This window comes from Staurois parvus, unplaced genomic scaffold (assembly GCF_062004578.1).
Source record: "Staurois parvus isolate SC_StPar_1 unplaced genomic scaffold, SC_StPar_1.0 ptg001091l, whole genome shotgun sequence".
Lineage (NCBI taxonomy): Eukaryota > Metazoa > Chordata > Amphibia > Anura > Ranidae > Staurois > Staurois parvus.
Genome location: NW_028318887.1, coordinates 350,409 through 363,903, shown reverse-complemented (window position 1 = coordinate 363,903; position 13,495 = coordinate 350,409).

Here is a 13,495-nt window from a genome sequence, read left to right as displayed (position 1 = left end):
ATAGTGCGCAGAAGTCGCCAACTTTCTGCAGAGTCAATAGCTGAAGACCTCCAAACTTCATGTGGCCTTCAGACTAGCAGAACAACAGTGTGTAGAGAGCTTCATGGAATGGGTTTCCATGGCCGAACAGCTGCATTCAAGCCTTACATCACCAAGTGCAATGCAAAGCGTCGGATGCAGTGGACTCTAGAGCAGTGGAGACATGTTTTCTGGAGTGATGAATCACGCTTCTCTGTCTGGCAATCCAATGGACGTGTCTGGGTTAGGCAATTGCCAGGAATACGGTACTTGCCACACTGCATTGTGCCAAGTGTAAAGTTTGGTGGAAGGGGGATTATGGTGTGGGGTTGGGCTTGGCCCCTTAGTTCCAATGAAGGGAACTCTTAAGGCGTCAGCATACCAAGACATTTTGGACAAATTCTTGCTCCTGACTTTGTGGGAACAGTTTGGAGATGGCCCCTTTCTGTTCCAACATGACTGCGCACCAGTGTACAAAGCAAGGTACATAAATGGATGGGCAAGTTTGGGGTGAAGTAACTTGACTTGCCTTCACAGAGTTCTGACCTTAACCAGATAGTACACCTTTGGGATGAATTAGAGTGGAGACTGTGAGCTAGGCCTTCTCGTCCAACATCAGTGTCTGACCTCACAAATGTGCTTCTGGAAGAGTGGCCAAACATTCCCATAGGTACACTCCTAAACCTTGTGGTCAGCCTTCCCAGAAGAGTTGAAGCTGTTATAGCTGCAAAGGGTGGGTCAACTCAGTATTTAACCCTAAGAACTAAGACTGGGATTCCATTAAAGTTCATGTGTGTGTAAAGGCAGACATCCCAATACTTTTGGCAATATAGTGTAGATCTAGCAATGCTGCATTCTTTCTAGATGGGGAATCCACCAACTGGCTCATGAAGTTGTCTTGTAAGACATATAAGAAGTGACGGGCCTTATTTGAGTGAGCTTTTCCCTCTGCCCACCCTTTTGCCTTGCCACCATTTCTACCTGTGACAGGAGATCCAACTCCTCCTCAAGGTTAGCGGGCGTGTAGCATATCCCCATTATTGTTTTCCCGCATGTCTCTTCCCTTTGGAATTCCACCCACAGGGATTCCACCTCACCCTGCACCTCATTTTCAATGTTGTCCCTCACTTTACTAGCAAATCATTTTTGATATACAGGCAAACCGCTTCTACCCACCCTGTCCCTATGATACAAGGAATACCCCTTGATAGATGCTGACCAATCATGTGAGCTATTAAACCAAGTTTTTGATATTTCTACGAAGTCAAAACCATCCTCCTGTGTCAGTAGCTTCAATTCATCCATTTTGTTAGCTAAACTTCTAGCATTTGTGTATATGCCTCTTAATTTTGTACCAGTGCATATTATTTCCTTAGTTTTTTTGTGGCTGTGATTATGCTTTGCCAAACCACTCACCCAGGTTTATGTATTATGGTTATAGCACCCTCTGACCTTTGCTTGTTGATGACTATTGCTTCCTCTGATCTCTCCTCCCATTTATCAGCTATTTTAGGGGCTATATAGAGAAATTGGCCCATGCTGGGAGTTAGATGCGGGACTGATGCCAGACAGTACAAATTTGTGAAAGGTATGAGCGACTATGCTGTTTAAAGGGTCTTCGGTCTTTGATGACAAGCTTTGGGGCACTTCTCTTCTTTTTTTTTTTGTCTGTTTCTTTGTATGAAAATGGTAATAGCTGGGTTCAGTCTCATTATTGCAGTGCTCCCAGTTTAATTTGCGAATACCATACATTGGGCAGAGACCTTTCAGATACACTCAATAGGCTTTAGAGTTGCTGATGAATAAGTAATTATTAATATTATTATTATACAGTATTTAATTTGTAAATGTCAGGAAAGGCTTGTCCATAGTGCAAATGAGGGGTAGCAGCACATAAGTATGCGCAGAACAATAACGGGTCACACTGATGTGCATGGATTTGGGTACAGGCGTGCACTTGCGTATCCAGACATGCGCCTATCACGAACGCTGGCTCCAAAAGGGCTATGTAAACTGGCTGCAGTCTTGTCTCATTGTTGTTTGGTCTGCAGCTTCTGAGTGTGTTCCTGATTCTTCATCCTGACCTCTGATACTACCCGGCTTGTTCCTGATCTTCACTTGTCTGCTACCTGCCCCAACCCCGGCTTGTCTTGGACTACTCTTCTGCCTCCTGATCTTATCCGATTGTACCTCTGCTGCTGACTTGGCCTGTGACCTGACTTCTCTGCTGTCTGCCGTCTATGCTTGATATGCCCGACTGTTACCGACCTGGCTTGTCTGACCTTGCATCTTCCATCCTGCTGTCTACAGTCCATCAATCCGGCAAGCCTGCATCTGGATTCTGCTCCCTGCTGTAACTTATAACCTACTGTTGAGCAAGATCCGTGCCTAGCTGTTCACCTTCAACCTGTGCTGCTTCTTCACCTGCCTGTGGACTTCCACTCACACACATATTACTGGACTGATCACAGGCACTCATACCTTGCCGTGCTCCTGTGGCTACTGTCCCACCACCAGTGGCCCTCGAACCGGAGCTGTACGGGAGGCCTGCCTCTTCACGTCAGGCTCACTATCTAAGATACGTGACAGTAAATCATCCACTGACCTCTACAGATGAAGGTGCTCGCACAGCTCGTCTGTGGAACTACAAGAAAAGGAACATCCGGAATCCGCTGCACTCTTCAACCTTTATTAAATGTCAATAAAATCAACATCACAGGCAGTGTCAGGAACAAAAAGGGTTAATGCATTTCACGCTACACACTAGCTCTTATTCATAACCTCAACAACAGAAAAATCTAAACTGCATATATATCTTTTGTGTGAAAAAGGAACCACCCTCACCTGGAGCTAAAACTCACCTGACTCCTGAGATCCCAAGAAAGACAGGGCAGTACCAAAGCTGCATGTACTATACAATACTGTTATCTTATTACTCTGCATAGTTTATCAGGAAACACCTCCCAAGACTTACCCCTTATGTCCATTAACGATTAAAAATAATGAAAAAATTCCCATATATTAACTATAGAATGAGCAATCAATTAAGGCAAATATAAGGAGGTGATAAACCCAAATGATATACTCACCTACAGCACGCTTTCATTCGTAAGAGTGGATGAGATGCCACTTGAAGTTAAGGCCTTCTGGAGTCCTCGTTTTCAAGTTAAAAATCCAATGTACCTCCTGTTTGCATAGCAACCTAAAGGGGGCCCCCTCTCTTAGGAGTCGTAACTTTCTCAATAGCCTGCAGGCGGATATAGTATTCCCTCCATGTTTCTGTCAGGGTCTCCGTTGCCGTGCAGCGGTGCAATGGCGACAGACCCCAGTGAGCTGCGGCGGTGCAAGTGCGCAGGCGCGTGCCACCGCGCATGCTCAGTAGCGCGGAAGGCTCACATATGCGCAGTAGCGCACCTGTCATGTCTGGCGGGCTATTTAAACCCGCTGTGAATAGTGATCATTGCCTTCTGGTCTAAACACGTCCCTGCATATAGTCCTGATCTGATCCTGATATCTGCATTCTGTATACCCGCCTGTGAACGAACTCCACCTGCACCGACCCCAGCTATCCCTGACCATTCTCCTGCCTGCTCCTTGTGTACTGATCTGCCCGCTAGTTACCGACCCGGCCTGCCTGACTCTGCTATACTGCTCTGCCTGCACCTGACCAGCATCTTGTCAGCTCTTAGATCCCTTTACCGCTGCACCTATGCTCCTGCATCCGCACCTAGTTTGTGCCCGTGTAAGCCGTGTACCGGGGTGGGCTCCCCAGGATACAGTGAAGTCACGAACGAGGAAAGCAACCCCAAGACCAGCTTTTGCCACAACAGAATTTTACTTAGATGTGGCAAATAAACAACCACAAATGCTGGAAACATACAATAAATTTACATACACCCAGCCCAAAGGCTGAGACCCTTGTGCTGCACAGCACGGTGCCTTCTGATGGATGAAGGTATAAAGTGAAGTAATTTACCTACTGGCGGGCACAAATAAGCTGCCACACCTTACCTGTTATTACCCTAAAAGAGCAGGAATCAGTGTATGGGTGTATGGTATGGGCTAGCCTTCGGTGCAGCACAACAGCTTACAATCTTACACAACTCTACAGTTTTCCCTCTCCCATAACTGGTCCTGTAGCATGTGCCTGAGTATTCCTTCTGAGCAAAACGCCAGTCTGGCTTGAGTTTGTGGGATTTTATCAGCTCTCCAATGTGAAATGTCACTTTAAGTTGTGGAGTCCTTTCAATAATCAGTAACAACACTTGTGGCCTGACACAAACAGAGACCCTAACTAACTAACTAACTATAGGCCTGGACTCAGTCTCAAGGCGCCAACACTGAAATGAGGTGCATGCATGATCTTACCGACCTGGGTCTGCTTTGTATACGCTGGTGACTCTGAACAGAACAAATGTCTCTCCAACAAGCATGCGGTCTTGTCGTATATGTTGTTTAGTTCCTCTGCTCTCATCAGCCTTCCTGGCGGCAATCTCATCAGCATTCCTGGCGGCAATCTCATCAGCATTCCTGGCGGCAATCTCATCAGCATTCCTGGCGACAATCTCATCAGCTTCACTCAGCTCACATGGCCCCTTCATTCAGCATCATCCAAAACATGGCTGCCGTCTCCTCTTCCTGTTCACTAAACTTCAACTCTGAGTGCAAAACCCCACCTCTTCATGAATATACAAATATCTATGCAGTCTGAGCCTGTGTTAGATAAACAGTGAATCTTGTGGCTAAACCGCAGAATGTCAGTCAAAACATTAATTTACTTCCACACAGTATTCAAACAATGAGAGCTGTTTCCCCATCTCACACCCGGACCTCCTCGGTCCCCAGTCACCTGCTGACGGCTGCAAGACCCACTCGGCATTCCTGCCCCTCCTGGCTCTGCGCCCCTGCTCTTACTTTCAGGGGCTCCGAGCAGGGGGACACTTTCTCTCCACTTCAGGCTCCCCCAATCCGGTATGTATTGCACTCTGTTTCTGCTGGTGGTCTCCTCTACCTCAGCTGGGTCTACCTGGGGCCACGACCTGGTCCCAGCCTGCTCCAAGTCCATCCCCACCATCAGGGGCCCTCGTGAACAAGCAGACTGGGGCTTAGACTCCGCGCCCTGGGGAACCCCAAGCTGTGGATCTATAGAGCTATCCGCTATAGCCGTGACAGTTTCTCATTGAAATGCGTTGCCACACTGGTATCATGTTCCTTAATCATATCATATATGTGGTCCCTGAGTCGATCCTGTAGCCACCTAGTGGTGCATCCCACATATTGTACAGCACATTCAGCACATGTGATCAAATATACCACATTACTTGTCTTACAATTCCAAAACGACTTAGTGTCATACTCTTTGTCACCGTTAGTAGATCTAAATTTGTTGTGCTGTATAATTCTGGAGAAGCATGGACACTTATTAGCTCCACACCTAAATTTACCGTTGAAGGACAGCCAGTGTGACTCAATCTTGTGCTGGAAAAGCAACTCGTGGTCAAATATTGTCCCAAGGCAGGAGCCCTTCTGGAGACAACTTTAATTCCTTTGCTTAGAACGTTCGCATATATTTCATCCCTATAAAATATTTGGTATATACTGTTCCACGCTATTCTTCACTTTAGAAAATTCCAAAACTATAGAGGGTGAAAAAAACTGGTATACCTTGTTCCCTTCTATTTACTTTCATGTCTTTTAGTAATGATGACCTGGGTGTGGTCTGGTAATATTGAAGGCTCTATGCAGAACTGATTGGGAGTACTCACGTTGCAAAAAACGAAGACACATTGTCCTAGACTCATTCGTAAAGTCTCCCTCTTCCGAACATATACGGTGGGCCCTAAGCAATTGTCCTACTGGTAAACCCTAGATGGTATGACTGGGGTGGCCTGAATCTGCTCTCAAGACTGTATTGCCTGATAGTGATTACAAATAATATATATTATATATATATATATATACACATATATATACACATATATACATACACATATATATACATACACACACACACAAGTTAGTAACCCCCCCCCTTTTGTTGTGTCAACTGCACATCTGAAAAAGGTATTGTGTGCTCATCTTTGCATCCCGTAAATTTCAGATTTAAATTAACTCTTCCAGTGCATAAATTCAAGGTGTCAATCACAAAACTCAAATCATCAATGTAACAATGATAAAATCTAATCTGGAGCCGATAAGGTGTTCTCTCACCATAGATCAGGGGCGGACTGACCATTTGGGAACTCGGGCACTGCCCGAGGGCCCAGTGTCAGTAGGGGGCCCCATGAGATGCCCCTGGTACCTTTTCATAGGCTTTTTTTGGTGTGGTTTGAGTGTGGGCGAGGACACAGGGGCCCCATGATCCCCTGTTGCCTGGGGGTCCCATGAGTTGTCAATCCGCCCCTGCCATAGATGTATGTCTTCTTTCACCACCCAATACAGAGATTGGCGAGGGAGGGAGAGAATCTCGCACCCAAAGATGCGCCACATCTCTTGTGAAGAAATTATGTGTGAGAAAATATCCCATACTGTCCAAGATAAACTCTTTCTGGGTACACGTGAGGCCGCGATATCTATTGTGACAGGATGAACGGCGAGGTGATAGAGGGACGCTATGTGTCACCTCGCATATGCTCATACCTGACCATTTAGGTGGAGTCCACTCCGGGTTTTCGGGGCCACAGTTAAGCAGGTGGATCCGGACCAGAGTTTGGACTCCACTGATCTCCACCAACAGGTGATATAAAAAGGGCAGGGCTGGAGCAAGGAGTAGCTCGTGGCCTGGGACTCAGAGAGGTGTTCTGAGAGAGCTGTGTGTATGGACTATACCTACAAGAAAAGGTTTGCTTTTGTTTTATTTTGGTGACAGGGAGAAGCCCTTCACCTCTGAGAGAGGAAAAGCCTTTTGTTTAGTTAGTGCCTGGATGGCAAGGATTTATTTTCATGTTTTGTTTATTTTTCTGCAAACCTTTTAAATAAAGCTGACAACCAGTCAGATTTTGACAAAAGCCTGCTGTGCGGTCTACCTTTGTCCCAGGGAAGGAGATCCCCCACCTGAGCTAACCCCACATATGGTGGTGGATTTGGCGGGCAACTTCCTGAGCAAGTGGGAAGATGGAGGAAGTTATAAGAGCCTTGCTGCAGGCCAACGCAGCACAACGGGAGACGAATCGCCAGTTGTCGGAAGCCCAACAAGCACAACATGAAGCCCAACAAGCAGACCGAGAGCTCCTTAAGCAGGTGGCCCAACACCTATTGGAATTAAAGAAGGAATCTGCAGATACGCTGCCAGTGGAGCAGAAAATGGCGCGGGCCAGCTATGTTTTGCAGAAGATGACACCTGCGGATGATGTGGAGGCCTACCTCACAACTTTTGAAAGGGTTGCTGTTCGGGAAGGATGGAAAAAGGAGCAATGGGCAGGACTGCTTGCACCATTTCTGACGGGTGAATCCCAAAAAGCCTATTATGACCTGGAACCAGGGGATGCCCAGGACTATGAGAAACTGAAGGCTGAGGTCCTTGCACGCCTGGGCGTCACCATTGCAGTCCGGGCTCAGCGGGTGCATCAGTGGCATTACAGGGCTGACAAACCACCCAGATCTCAGATGCTCGATTTGATACATCTCTCCAAAAAGTGGCTCCAGCCAGAGGTATTGTCAGGCCCTCAGATTGTGGAGCGTGTGGTCATGGACCAATATTTACGTGCACTCCCTGCCACTTTGAGGAAGTGGGTCGGCCGTGGAGACCCTAAATCTGCAAATGAGCTGGTGGACCTGGTGGAGAGATATGCAGCCGCTGAGGACTTTTGGCACTCACCTGGGCCGTACCCCAAGGTCACTAGGGGTGGAAAACTATCCGGAGGATCCGGTAAGACTGTTCCATGGGCCAAAGGCTCAGAAAAAAATGATAAGACTATTGTGTCAGATCATGAGACTGTAGGCTTAGGACCTAGAGACTGGCCAAATAGGTCAGGAAGGTCCCCAAAGCCATTTAGAGGTCTAAGCACTGAACATATAATATGTTATCGTTGTAATGCGTTAGGTCATATTGCTGCAAACTGTCCTTTAAATGATGAACCTATGCAATGTGAAAATGCTTATTTAGGAAAACGCATGTCTCTTTTTGCACAGGTGGTATGTACTGCAGCATGTCAGAAACGCATGGAAAAGCAAATGTGTGTGATTGCCATTGATGAAAAGCCAGTAACTGCTCTGCTAGACTCGGGTAGTGTTGTGACCTTAGTTAAAGGTGATTTGGTAAACCCTGCAAGGTTACACCCTAGCACGATTGGGGTTATTTGTATTCATGGTGATACACGTAATTACCAGACTGCACTGGTGGAGATTGGTACTCCCTGGGGCCCTGTGACCCATTCAGTGGGGGTGGTGCCCTCTCTGCTTCATGAAGCCATAGTGGGGAGAGATTTTCCCCATTTCTGGAAGTTATGGGATAAGGAGGGGAGTCAGGAGGACCGAGCTCCCCCTGCTGGGGAAACGCCGAAAACTCCTGAACTCACTCCTGACCCCTTTGACGGCAAGGTGGAAGGGGAAACTGTTGGTGTATCCGAGGAAGGTGTAGATCTTTTTCTTTTCTCTGTAATGGCTGGGGAGCAGGAGGAGTTGGATCCAACCCCAGACAGTGAGGATATAGAACAAGAGATGATCGCTGGCTCTAGTGAGAGTGGACAGAATGTGGTGCCTGACCTAGAGGTCAGAAAAGAGGATTTTTGTACGGAACAACTGAAAGATTCCACACTTAATAGAGCCCGTGAAAACATTAAAATGATTGATGGGGAACCAGTTGAAAATGATGTAGCGGTGTCTTTTCCCTACATGGCTCTTAACAATAACTTGCTGTATCAAGTGGTAAAGCAAGGGGAGGAGGTGGTAGAACAGTTAGTGGTCCCCAAACCCTTTCGCCGGATGGTACTAGATTTAGCCCATGGGCATATAATGGGTGGACACCTGGGTGTAGAGAAAACAAAGGAGAGAATAACCCAGAGATTCTTTTGGCCAGGCTTACATGGAGACGTCAAAGCACATTGTGAGTCATGCCCGGAATGTCAATATTCTGCGCCCTCACCCCATTTTCGCAGTCCGCTAGTACCTCTACCCATAATTGAAGTACCGTTTGAAAGAGTGGGCATGGACCTAGTGGGTCCAGTAGTAAAGTCTGCCCAGGGCCATCAGCACATACTGGTTATACTTGACTATGCCACCCGGGATCCTGAAGCCATCCCCTTGCGTAATACCTCCGCTAAAAATATCGCCAAAGAGCTTGTCCGGGTGTTTAGTCGGGTAGGTATCCCAAAGGAGATATTAACGGATCAGGGCACGCCATTTATGTCTAGAGTTATGAAAGAGTTATGCAAATTGTTCAAAATCTCCCATCTCCGTACCTCGGTCTACCACCCCCAAACCGATGGGCTTGTGGAAAGGTTTAACAAGACCCTTAAGAATATGTTAAAAAAGGTGGTGGACAAAGATGGGAGAAATTGGGATTTTTTGCTACCATATCTCATGTTTGCTATACGAGAAGTACCTCAGGCATCTACAGGATATTCACCTTTTGAATTACTGTATGGTAGACATCCCAGGGGATTGCTAGATGTCGCAAAAGAAACCTGGGAGGGAGAGACCACGCCCTATAGAAGTGTCATCGAGCATATCTCACAGATGCAGGATAGAATCGCAGCTGTCGTGCCACTTGTTCGGGAACACATGGAGCAAGCCCAGGAGGTCCAGAGAAGGGTTTATAACCGGGGTGCCAGGATCCGTACCTTCAACCCTGGGGATAGAGTGCTGGTGCTAGTCCCCACCGTGGAAAGTAAATTCCTCGCAAAGTGGCAAGGTCCCTTTGAAATTAGGGAGAAAGTGGGGGAAGTAAATTATAAAGTTTACCAGCCAGGAAAAAGGAAACCCGAACAAATCTATCATGTGAATCTCTTAAAACCTTGGAAAGACAGGGAAAGTTTGTTGGCAGTACCAAGACCCCAAAAGGACGTGGTTCCCGTGGCCCCTCAGGTACCTATAACGGAAACCTTGTCAGTAGCCCAACAAAATGAGGTTAAGGAGTTTGTGAGGAAAAATGGAGATTTCTTCTCCCACCTACCTGGACTGACGACTGTCATACAGCATGACATAGTTACCCAGCCCGGGGTCCGCGTAAATGTCAAGCCCTATAGAATACCCGAGGCCAGGCGGGAAGAGGTGGCAAAGGAAATAAAGGACATGTTAGAGTTGGGAGTGATTGAGGAATCTCACAGTGAGTGGTCGAGTCCCATAGTGCTGGTCCCAAAACCAGATGGAACCATTCGTTTCTGTAATGATTTCAGGAAACTGAACAGTGTGTCCAAGTTTGATGCGTACCCGATGCCTCGGGTGGATGAGCTCATTGACAGGTTGGGAACGGCTCGGTACATAACCACCTTAGATCTGACCAAAGGCTATTGGCAGATTCCGTTAACGGAAGCTGCAAAAGAAAAGACAGCATTCTCCACCCCCGAGGGGTCCTTTCAGTATAAGCGGATGCCGTTTGGTTTGCATGGGGCTCCTGCATCATTCCAAAGGATGATGGACAAGACGTTGAGACCACATCGCCAATATGCAGCTGCCTACTTGGACGATGTCGTCATCCACAGTCCCGACTGGGAATCTCATTTGTCCCTCTTGCAAGCGGTCGTAGACTCGCTGCGGGAAGCAGGTCTTACCGCCAACCCCAGAAAGTGTGCCATTGGCTTAGAGGAGGCCAAATATCTTGGCTACATCATTGGTCGAGATCTCATTAGGCCTCAGATCAATAAAATTGAGGCAATTCAAAAGTGGCCCCAACCTGTAAATAAAAAACAAGTCCGGGCATTTCTTGGAATCACGGGGTACTACAGGCGGTTTATCCCCAATTTTGCCACCATTGCAGCTCCACTGACAGATCTGACAAAAGGTAGGGGGTCAGTCATGATTAAGTGGAATCCTGAGGCGGAGACCGCATTTCAAAGGCTGAAACAAGCTCTCTGTGCTCAACCTGTGCTTGTGACTCCAGATTTCACAACAGAGTTCGTGGTACAGACTGATGCCTCTGACGTGGGACTAGGTGCGGTACTGTCCCAAATCAGAGATGGGGAGGAGCACCCTGTGGTCTTCCTAAGTAGAAAGCTCAACAAACATGAGAGAAACTATGCCATTGTGGAGAAGGAATGTTTGGCCATCAAATGGGCCTTGGAGGCCCTGAAATATTACCTGTTAGGAAGACCGTTCAAGTTGGTTACTGATCATGCCCCGCTCAAATGGATGTGTGATAATAAGGAGAAAAACAGTCGAGTGACAAGGTGGTTTCTCGCGCTACAAGTGTTCAAATTCACAGTGGAACACAGAGCGGGGAAACTGCAAAATAATGTAGATGTCCTCTCCCGGGTCCATTGTCTGGTTGGAACAGTTGCTCAGCCGCAGGGGCTTGAGCAGAGGGGGGGGGGATATGTGACAGGATGAACGGCGAGGTGATAGAGGGACGCTATGTGTCACCTCGCATATGCTCATACCTGACCATTTAGGTGGAGTCCACTCCGGGTTTTCGGGGCCACAGTTAAGCAGGTGGTTCCGGACCAGAGTTTGGACTCCACTGATCTCCACCAACAGGTGATATAAAAAGGGCAGGGCTGGAGCAAGGAGTAGCTCGTGGCCTGGGACTCAGAGAGGTGTTCTGAGAGAGCTGTGTGTATGGACTATACCTACAAGAAAAGGTTTGCTTTTGTTTTATTTTGGTGACAGGGAGAAGCCCTTCACCTCTGAGAGAGGAAAAGCCTTTTGTTTAGTTAGTGCCTGGATGGCAAGGATTTATTTTCATGTTTTGTTTATTTTTCTGCAAACCTTTTAAATAAAGCTGACAACCAGTCAGATTTTGACAAAAGCCTGCTGTGCGGTCTACCTTTGTCCCAGGGAAGGAGATCCCCCACCTGAGCTAACCCCACACTATCCAGATAAAAGCTGATGGCCTCTAATCCTAAAATATGGGGAATACATAAATAGAAGCTGGCCACATCACAAAATTTTCCAAAAAGCCCAGTAAGCACAGTACTGTTTTGGTATCTCTAAAGAAACTGGGTAAGCTTTTTACTAAAGGCTGTAACTGAATACCTACCCATTGACTAAGTCTCTCATTTAGAGACCCAATACCTGATACAATGGGCCTTGTATGGGCCTAAGGGATTCAAACTCTTTATGTGTTTTTGGTAGATGATAAAACACTGCCATTATTTGACATGGGGGAACCAGGATTTCAATTCCGTCATTACGGAAAATACCAATTTTCACCCCTTTTTCTATAAGAGATGTTAATCTTTCTTTATAGGTACTTGTAGGGTTACCTCCCAATCTCTCATATGTGGCATCATTGTGTAAAAAGTATTGATACTCATACTCATCAATAAAAAAACGGTACTGGTGTATCCCTACTACAAAGTAGTACTGGGACCTTGTCAAAATCAAATGGCGGTTGTGTCACATTAATATGAACGGGCACCATTGAAAATAATGTGATTTCCATGTCATGTGATTCTGTGCAACTCAAGAGGCTTGACAAAGAAGGAGGTCCTTCAAAACACATAGCCAAGCCCACTGCTCCACCCACATGTAATATTATCCAGGAGCTCCCATGCAACACGCTGTGCCTGTGTACAGAGCTCTGATTTGTCTTCCAGCTGCAGATATTCTTTTGTCTGACAGCACTGCTATCCAGAACTACAAGTGTGAACACAGAGAGGGGTCCATGCTGGGTGTGTCGAGTACATGCTTTTTCTTTTTTTTAATTTTGTGAGTGGCCATTTTGCATTTGATTGTAACATTAAAGTTTTTAACTCTACTGCACTTAGTGTGTGCTCTTCTTGTTCGTGCGACTCAAGTTGCCTCTGAAATCACACTAGTATGAACGGAGCCTAAGGGCACATTCGCACTAGTTTGTTGCCCTTTGTTCAGCATACTCTTCAAGTGTCATTAGATTTTAGACAGCTGTTTATCTTTGGATTATAATTGCGGGGTACAGTGCTACTGAAAAAAGATTGATTCTCTTCAGTGCACCCCCACGCCCTAATTTTTCTAAAATATAAAGTAGCAAAGCAAAGGAGGGAAGGCGTAACACTTTTTTATGCTTTTTTTTTTCTATTTCTGTTACAATAACTGTTTTTTTTTACATTTATTCAGAGACCATATGATATTTTATTTATATTTGGATTATATCAATGTTGGGTAGAAAGTCACTGAATTTGTGGTGGTTTAGGCCCCCTTCACAAGGGTGGACTCCACCAGTGGATCCACCTGCTCAGTGAGAAATCTGTCCACTGATCCCCACTGAGCAGGTGTAAGTTCTGTGTCCGCTCTGCCTCTATGGGCGGTCAGATGTAAACAAACAGCCTGTCTGTTTACATCCGAGTGTCATCTGATCCACTATACAGATGGTAAATGGATATCTGCTTCATAGAGGGCAATG